The following is a 10,342-nucleotide window of genomic DNA, read 5'->3' on the forward strand; positions in this document are numbered from 1 at the left end:
ATCAGAGGGACATGATGTGTGGCTTTGCAGCTTGTGAACCACACAACTCCAGAACTGCCACTGATGCAGCCCTCTTGAAAAGCAAAGTCTTTCTAAATAAGTCCTGTTGTCTTCCCATTGGTAGAAAATAGAATTGCTATTTATTTGAGTGTCTGCCACGTGCCAGGTATTTTATATGTTGTCCATTGTTTCATTAATACAATTATCCTCTGAGACATGAGTGTTATTTCCATTTTTCAAATGAAGAGACTGAGGCACAGGCAGTTATATACTTAACCCAAGATCACAGGTAGGATTTGGTGGATATTGCATTGGTCTTTTTGACACCCAAGTTTATGTTCTTTCCACTCCACCATCATGGGGTTATTATTATAATAACTCTGGTGCTGGTGCATGAAAAACTAAACAGAATGTAATGTTCCTGGCAAGGCAGACTGATGTAGCAAGCTAGTATTTATGGTTTTATGGTCATAGCTAAATTTATCTGTCAACTTTATTAATTATTACAGTTCTTCTTTTATAGTCATTAAAGCCTGCCAGTTAAGTATATCTAAATTTCAGAGATCTTCCTTGGGAAAGAGCCACCTTTAAACATGCAGGTATTGTACATAGCAGTAATTGTAATACAGTTATGGTCTCACTTAAGCTAAAACAAAATTTAAAGCTAAAATAATGATTTTTCTTATTCTTTTTCTGTTGTAATGTTCATCTCTATTGTGGTAAATGAAGGTAAACCTTACTGAATTTTTAAAAACTGGTCACCTCTTTTCTACACTCATAGCCATCCTCAGGGGAAAGCTAATTATTAAAGGAAGATGTTAAAGAAGACTATGAAAATAATTAAAAATCCCCTTATACCTACAATGTATTATTTAAGCTGGAGGGTAGTGGAAACAAAGGGGAACAAAACATATTCATTTTAGAATTTTTAGCTTGAGTTTCCTAAGGCCAAATAATTGTATTTGACATTTGTCTGTCTTCTTGCCAAACCATGATATAAGTTCAGATTCTTTTTTCTCCTTTTTGCTTCTTTTCTCTTTCTCTTTCTTCTTTCCCTTCCTTCCTCCCTCCCTTCCTTTTTCCTCCATCTAATTATTTGCCTACATGTATATCTGTTCATTCATCCATTTATCTATCTGTTTATCTATCTCTCTATCTTTCATCTATCAAATCTCTAGATTTTAATAATATTCTATGGACTGGATTCTCTGTGGGTGCCAACAAGCCTGTCTTGTCTGCATTACATTTTTCTTAATAGTCTTATACATATACCTACACCCCCAAACAGTCATGGTTATTGTCTTAGATAAAAGAACAAAAGTGAGAGGATTAAAGATGGTGGCGGACCAAATGGAAGCTACACTGACACTCTCCTGGGACCAAACTGGAATTACAACTAAAATACAGAAAAAACATCCTGAATAATCAACTGCAAATGAAGACAAGTTGTAGAGCACCCTCATAACCAAGGACCTAAAGCAGAGACTGCATAGAGACTGGTAGGAAATGCGGAGGCACAAGAGAGCTGGCTCAGCTCCCACAGGCAGCAGCTGAAGGTCTGGTGGGGTATCTCGGCTGTGGGGGGTTTCCACTGAGGACTCTGGGGCCTAAATCCCAGGATGGGCTCCCCAGCCAAGAGCACCAGAACTGAGAAAGGTGCCCACAGAACATCTGGCTGTGAAAAGCAGCAGAGTTTCTGTCTGCCAAGGAGAGATGGCTGGAACTGCAGGCACCCTCTTAAAGAGCCAATGCACAAAGTTTTGGGTGTAGCCACTTACCTTGGGCTCCAACAGAGGGACCCTAGAGTGGACTGGAGCTGTGTGAGGAGAATCTAGGGTTGTAGGCTCTGGAGATTGAGATCAGAAGGCACCCCTCTGGATTCCTGTGCTGAGTCATTCCCCCATACTGCAGAGGACATCTTTCTTAGGCAGACAATTTGCTGCTTTTTCCTGGGTGGGGGAAGCAATTGCCCCACCCTGCTGGGCAACCTCTCACTCTACCCTGTGGAATCTCTACAGCCTGAGGCTCATTAAGAGAATCAGATTAAACAGCCTACAGGCAGAGATAGACCTTAGAGTGCTTTGAGTCTTTGACTAATCTGCTTCTGGCCCTGGGCCTTGGAAAAGCAGACTTAGGTGTGCATCTTGGTCCTGTCCAACTGCACCCAGACCCAGTAGAGGGACCTTAAGCTGAGGGTTGTTGATACCTCCAAACAGAGTACTCAGGGCCAGTTATAAACAGCTTCTGACATCAGCCTGCACCAGAGACCCTTCAAAAATACTCAGAGTCATAGCAGATCTACCTAATATATAGAAACAAACCCAAATAAGCAGCCAAAATGGGGAGACAAAAACAGGATCCAAATGAAAGAACAAGCAAAATCTCCAGAAAAAGAGTTTAATGAAATGGAGATAAGTAATCTATCAGATATAGAATTCAGAATACCGATTGTAAGGATGCTCCACAGCATGAAAAACGATATGGCAACTATGAAGGAAATTAAGAATGACATAGCAGAAATAAAGAATACATTGGAAGGAATAAACAGCAGGTTAGAGAAAGCTGAGGATTGGGTCAGTGAATTAGAAGACAGGGTAGAAAAAAATCACTCAATCAGAGTATCAAAAAGAAGAAACCAATTAAAAAATAGGACAGTTTAAGGGAGCTGTGGGACAACATGAAACATAACAATATTCACATAACAATATTCACTAGAAGAGGTAGAAAGTAAGCAAGGGTTAGAGAACCTGTTTGAAGAAATAATGGCAGAAAACTTCCTTAACCTGATGAAGGAAAAAGTCACACAAGCTCAGGAGGCACAGACAGTCCCAAAAGCATGAAGAATCCAACGAGGCCCATGCCCAGACACATCATAATTAAAATGCCAAAAATTCAAGACAGAGAGAATCTTAAAGGCAGCTAGAGAAAAGCAATCCATTACCTACAAAGGAGCTCCCATAAGACTTTTGACTGACTTCTCATCAGAAACTCTACAGGCCAGAAGGGAATGGCATGAAATATTCAAGGCAATGCAAAACAAAATCTGAAACCAAGACTACTTTATCCAGCAATGCTATCATTCAAAATAGATGGTAAAATAAAGAGCTTTCCAGGAAAAAAAAGGCTAAAGAAGTTTTTATCACCAAACGAACATTGCAGGAAATGTTAAAGGAACTGCTGTAATTAGAAGTAGAAATAGAGAGAGAGAAATATAGGCATAGAGAATTAAAAGGGCAATAGATAAGTATCAGAAAACATAGGCAGCAAAATCTTAGACATGTCTTGTAGCAATATGTTTGCTAATACATCTCCTAGAGTAAGAGAAACAAAGAAGAAAACAAACAAATGGGACTACATCAAAATAAAAAGCTCTGCACAGCAAAAGAAACCATCAACAAAATGAAAAGGGAGCTCACTGTATGGAAGAACATACTTACCAATGACACATCTGATAAAGGGTTAATATAAAAAATATATAAGAAACTCATACAACTTAACAAAAGGAAGACAAACAATCCAAATAAACAATGGGCAAAGGACCTAAATAGAGACTTCTCCAAAAAGGACATACAGATGGCCAAGAGACATATGAAAAATTGCTCAAAGTCCCTACACTGCTGGTGGGAATGCAGCCACTATGGAAAGCAGTATGGGGTTTCCTCAAAAGATTAAAAATTGAACTGTCATTTCACCCAGTATTCCCATTTCTGGGAATATAGCCTAAGAAACCCAAAACAAGAAGAACTTATGCACCTCTATGTTCATAGCACACAATTTATAATAGCTAAGATCTGGAAACAGCCCAAGTGCCCATCAGTAGATGAGTGGGTAAAAAGCTGTGGTACATTTACACCATGGAATACTATGCAGCTGTAAAAAAGAAGGATCACTTATCCTTTGGGAACTAGAAAGTATTATGCTAAGCAAAATAAGCCAATCAGAGAAAGACAAGTATCACATGATCTCACTCATATGTGAAATGTAATTTAAAAAAGTAAACTGATGAACAAAATAGATCCAGAGCCATAGAAGCATGGATCAGACTGAGGTATCTCAGAGGGAAGGTGGGGGAGGGGGAGTGGGTGGGGAGAGATTAATCAAAGAACTTATATGTTTATAAGCATAACCCATGGTCACAGACATTGGTGTGGGGAAGGCCTGGGGTGGGAGGGATGCGGGGTAGAGAGGGTCAATGGGAGAAAAAAGGGGACATCTGTAATACTTTCAACAATAAAGATAAATTAAAAAATAAAAATAAAAATCATATGAGAAAACAAAAGTATACAGATGACTTATCTTTCATAGTTATGTCCATTGTTTGCTTATCCTAGACTTTCTGTTATAAAGATTATGTATTGTTAGATTGAAGATACCAGGAGGTACAGAATATTAGGGAATGAATCCCATTGCAGTTGTTACATTTTGTAGTGATTTCCAAGAATATTGTATTCAACAACAACAATAACATTTAAAAAGCACACCACAACCACCAGTCATAGAAACTGGCAAACCTAAAAGATCACTATCTTCTAGTGCTCTATAGATGCTAATGTATCACACTTTGAACACATGAAAACCAGGGAGATGCTTCAGTTTTGGACCAAAATGCTTCAAAGGCTTACAGCTCTCTAAAGGAGGCTTTGAAGTATGGAAATGATGTAGTGATGACAGAAAGCTCACCTCTCTGTGTGACTATTTTATTATTTCAGGCTTTTAATTTCCAGCTGCAAAACAAACAAGGCCCCCTTGGTGCTCTCTGACTTATCCCAGGCTATCTTTATGGACAGGAAGGGCTGAATTTCCAATAAGCCAAAAATAGAGCTAATCAGTACAGTTTATTATATATTTAGGCACCTGCAAACTCCTCCTTATTTTGATTTTATTATAATCACAATGCCCTTTGACATTGCTTTTTAGTGTTGTGAAAATTAAAGGCAAATGAAGTGTAATGGTTTGATTATTATATACGGTGGTGGAAACCAATAATTGTCTAACTTCACAGCCATTTCCCACTTTTTTTCTCCTTCCTGCTTCCCACAACAGAGACTGAGCCACATACTCACTTTCTTAGCTGCATTTGCAGCTAGGGTGGCAATGTAACCCAGTTCTAGTCAATGAGATATTAGTCCTACTGGCTTTTGGGAAACCAGTCTGTTTTCCCTGATAAAGGAGACATTAGGGCTAGTGTCACTTTTTTCCTCTTTTATCCCCCTGTCTTATATGTTGATAAGATGCCTGGAGTTTCTGTAGACATTTCATGACCAGTGATAATTAAGAACATGCTAAGGACGCTAGAGGTTGTGGGAGAAAAAAATAGAATGAGATTGGGTCCTTGATGGTTTTTTGAGTACCTGAGCCAACATTAGTTGTAGTTTTTGGACTCCTTTGCTGTGTAAGGAAAATAAATCTTTATTTGTTTCAACCACCATTAGTTGGGTTTTCTGTTATTTGCAGCTGAAGGCATTCTTAATTAATACAGATATAATAGCCAATCAATTGTAGCTCCAGTAGGGTTTATTCTGACTTTCAGCCATGGGACCCACTTTTAGCCACACATCACTAGTCTTCTATATACTTGATCAATGAGCATATCTATGAAATAGTGAATCTGGCTTTAGAAATCATACCTTACTGACCCTTGTGGAGTGGCTAATGCATCATTCAGCAATTAATGATGCCACCAAGATACATATAAATAAATGCAGGATTTTCATTGAGAACTTTCTCACTCATTTCCTTAGGGTAGCTTATTAAATAAAAATAAAACATATTTTCTCTCTCAGAGTTCCCGAGAATAACTTTACTATAGGAAAAACACTAAATTATAAAAACCTTAAGTTATAAGAAGTTTTAATGGAAAATACTTTATAACACACATATTAATCATTGAGTGTTAGTGACACATACAAACAGGAAGAAATTCTGGGTGATTAAATTCCATACACCTGCACACTTTACCTACAACCAAAATATGTTGCTCTTTTTTGAATCAGGTACGTGAGTTCTGAAGTATAGTGCTGTGTGTGGTTTTTTGTGTTTCCCCCCCTATGCTCAGCCTTCATAATTTCCTGAGAACCTAGAGAGAACGCCTGCTTTTAGAGGAAGCAAGAAATTCTCTCCTCCTCTGTGTTTATTTTAGCTGGGCAGTAGTAACTTCTTATCTCTCTCCCTCTAAGGAAAGCAAGTCACCAAGTCCACTTTTTATTTTATCAGAGGAAGGAAAACTTTATTACTTTTATTTGGTGTTCCCAGAAGAGTATTTAAATGTCATAAGCAAGGCAAGCTTAAGAGTTAGTTTGGGCCCTTATACCACCTTCTCTTTTTATATATTTATATTCAGAAGAACCATTGACCTAATTTAGAGATAAATTAATTTCTCTTAATAAGAATGAAATATAATAAGAATGAAATACAAGTCTGGAGAACTGTTGACTGCTTAGATGTCATCCTAAAATGAGAATAGCTGAGGGGTTTGAAATCAGGAAGAGTTTAAATGGTATAGTTATCTAATTTCTAGAAGGTGCCTCCCTCTGTTTTTTCATAGTCTTCTATTGGAATCTCAGTTCTAGAACTTTTCATTGTGTCAGGGATACATGTGCCTGCCTCCCCTTCTAGATTATGAATTTCTAGAAGGCTTTGGGTTTGATGTATTTCTGTATTTCCCCACATTTTCTAGGGTAAAATTTTATACTTATGACAACTGATAAATGTTTGTTGAATTGAATATTATCTATGCAGGTGTAGCTTGATCTCTGAGTCACACACTCAAATGATTCTTAACTAGGATTCTGAGACTATCTATTTTAAAGACAAATTTGTTAGTATTACCAAGCTCTGATTCCTTGATATTATATAATTATGTTTCAACTAAACTAAAAATAAGCAGCATATTTAAATAACTAACAAAATAGGCAAGTGGGTGATTCACACAAATGTCCTTGTGCCTCTTTTCTTGGTGGATAAAGTTAAGAGCATCATTAGTAAAGGTTGAGTTTTTCCGATATTAAGTAGACTCACTTGAAGCAAGCACACTTACTGAAAATTTGGATTGATAAGAAAAATAAAATTGGGGTTTTATTTTCTTCTCTCTAAATGCCTGCAAGCAACATTCCTTTAAATATCAAATCTGAAGTATGACTCATTTTAAAAAATCAATTATAATCACTGAAAAAGAAAACAATAAGAAACTTTTTTGGCAAGTAGGTTATTTATTTATTATCTATTAAATTTATTAGGTGATATGGTTAATAAAATTAAATGTTTCAGGTGAATAAACTTGTAAAAGATACTTTTTGAGGGGAGGAGAATTGGTATCTTAAGAAGTAGAGATGGGAGGAAGACATTTCTCACTGAAAACTTTTGGGCACATATATTAGCTATTGAAAGAGAAATAAAGACATAAAAAATTTCAATACAATTTTTGAAAACTTACAAAATTAGAGGACTTGTACCTGATTCTAAGATTAACTCAAAAGTTGAAGAATTCAAGATAGTGTGTTGGTATAAAGAGAGATGTACAGGTAGATGGAACAGATACAGACTCTAGAAACACAGAGACACACGAATGGCCAATTAATTTTTGACAAAGATACTGACCTAACTCATTTCAACAACTAGATATCCATGAGACAAAAAATGAACTTTAACACTTGTATGATAAAAAAATATTAACAAAATTAATTATAGACTTAAATGTTGAATCTAAAATGTAAAACTTCTGGAAGAAAAGCTAGGATAAGATCATTATGACTTTGGGTATGCAAAGATTTCTTTTTTTTTTTTTTTTTAATATATCTTTATTGATTTCAGAGAGAGGAAAGGAGAGGGAGAGAGAGAGACAGAAACATCAATGATGAGAGAGTCATTGATCAAGCCCTCAACTCGGGCATGTGCCCTGACCCAGAATTGAACCCTGATCGCCTGGATCCCAGGTCAACACTCAACCGCTGAGCCACTCCCGGCCAGGCTGGGTATGCAAAGATTTCTTAGGACACAAGAAATGCAAACAATAAAATAAAAATTTTATGAAATGGATTTTACTGCTTTTCAAAATAGCACCATTAAGACCATGAAAAGCAAACAACACACAAAGGAAATATATAAAGAAATTGTACCCAAGAGCCTAGGCAAAATATAAAGACACACTTCACAGACAAGATATACAAATGGTCAATAAGTACATGAAAGATGCTCAACATCAAGAGTTATCAGAGAAACACAAATTAAAAACATAATGAAAAATTAAGATGACTGATAACAGCAAGTGTTGATGAGGATATGGAGCAACATTGCTGGTTGGAATGAAGTTTACTGCTTATTTGAAAAACAGCTTGACCATTTATTGTAAAATTAAACATACCATACACCCAAGCAATCCCACTTATGGGTATTTAGGCAAGAGAAATAAAAATTGTGTTTGCATGAAGACTTGTACTTGAAAGTTGTATTACCTTCCTAAATTTGCTACAAATTACCACAAACTAGGTTATTTTAAGCAACAGAAATTTATTCTCTCATAGTTTTAGAGAAGTCCAAAATCAAGGTGTCTGCAGGGCCATGCTCTCTCTGAAGGCTCTAGGGGAAAATCTGTTCCATGACTTTCTCTTAGTTTCTGATGTTGCCAGCAATCCTTGGCAATTCTTGACTTGTAGAAGCATCACTCCAATCTCTGTTTCTGTTATCATATGGCCTTCTTCTTCTGTGTCTCTGTCTCTGTTTCTTCTCTTCTTATAAAGACACAGTCATATTGGATCAGGGCTCATCCTAATGACCTCATTTTACATCTTGATTACATCTGCAAAGACTATTTTTTAATAAGGTCACATTCATAGGTGCCAGTGGTCAGGACTGCAACATATCTTTTTGGGGGGCACAAACCCACAGATGTTCATAGCAGCTTAACTGGAAACAACTGCTTATGGAAACAACCTAGATGCCTATGAACTGATGAATGAATGGATAACAAGTTGTGGTACATCCATATGACAGACTACTACCCAGAAATAAAAAGGATTGAATTACTAATGTGCATAACAGATGAATTTCAAAAATGTTTTGCTGAGAGAAAAAAGCAGACAAAGGAGTACATCCTGTATAATTTTATATACATGAAATTCTAGAAATGACCAATCTAATCTGTAATGACAAAAGAAAAAAAAGATTAATGCTTGCCTGGGGCTGGAGCCAGGGAGTGTGGGATTTCTGGATTGACTGCAAAAAGGCACTAAGGTAGTTTTTGTAGAGGTGGAAATGTTTTATATCTTCATTTTGGTAATGGTCACAAAGGTGTTTATGTTTATCAAAATTCATTAAACTGAACACTACATAACATATACTATGCAAATTATATCTCAATAAAGTTTATTTGAAAGTTTAATTGCAAACAACAATTGAGTAATCTATGGCATAAAGCAAGATTTGTTTGTGAATATGTTCACATTCTTGTATTTATTTAAAATGAAGTGTGACTATGGCATCTGTGGAAGGTGTTAGCATCTACCCATTCACCACTGGGAAGTGAGGGGCATGTCTTCCAAGTACCACTTTACCCTTCTCCTGAAAATAGCATTTCCTCTTTTTCCTTCTTTTAGGGGGACCTCCAATTATCATGGACTTTTTGCCTATTGCCACCTTCTTTGCCTACTCCCACTTCATTCTCTCCATTTTTCCCTCCCATTCTGTCAATGGGAGGACATGGAGAATGTTGACGCACAGTAGAAGGTAATAAGCCTGAGCTGGAGCAAAGCCTCAATGAAAAGAGGAAGAGAGAGAGAATGTCCTGGAAGCATGAAGTGTCTGGCTTTGGAAATCCACCAGTTATTCCCCATGACCATTATTTGTGGTTTCTTGAGCCAATAAAATAATAAAATTTCCTTTTTTATTAAGTTAAAGTTAAGCTTCTTCCAATTCCAACCAAAAGAATCCCAACAAATTAAGATTTAAAACAATTCTATTAATTCTAACCAGGCTGCCTTATATAGAGAGAGGGCTGTTTCTATAAGTACATTCATTAGCCTATACAACATTTTCAAGTTGTCAATGTTCTTCTTAATGAATGTTACTCTAGACTTCCCCACCTTCCAACAATCCAGAGGTGGTGTTGCCTAGCATTTTGGGACTCTGACCTACTTTTATTATTCTTTAAACTTTAATTAAATGGAATAAAGTTGGATTAGATATTTTGGTGGCTGCTTTACTGGTTGTATGTTGAGCATGAGAGCAATGAGATCAAACTAAACATAGATTTTTAAGTATAAATTGTTATCAAGCCAAGTTTTTTTCCAGCTAATACTTTTATAAGTGACCATTTCAATCTCCAAAAAAGAATTTACATTTATTGCTA

Source organism: Miniopterus natalensis, chromosome 2 (assembly GCF_054644295.1).
Source record: "Miniopterus natalensis isolate mMinNat1 chromosome 2, mMinNat1.hap1, whole genome shotgun sequence".
Classification (NCBI taxonomy): domain Eukaryota; kingdom Metazoa; phylum Chordata; class Mammalia; order Chiroptera; family Miniopteridae; genus Miniopterus; species Miniopterus natalensis.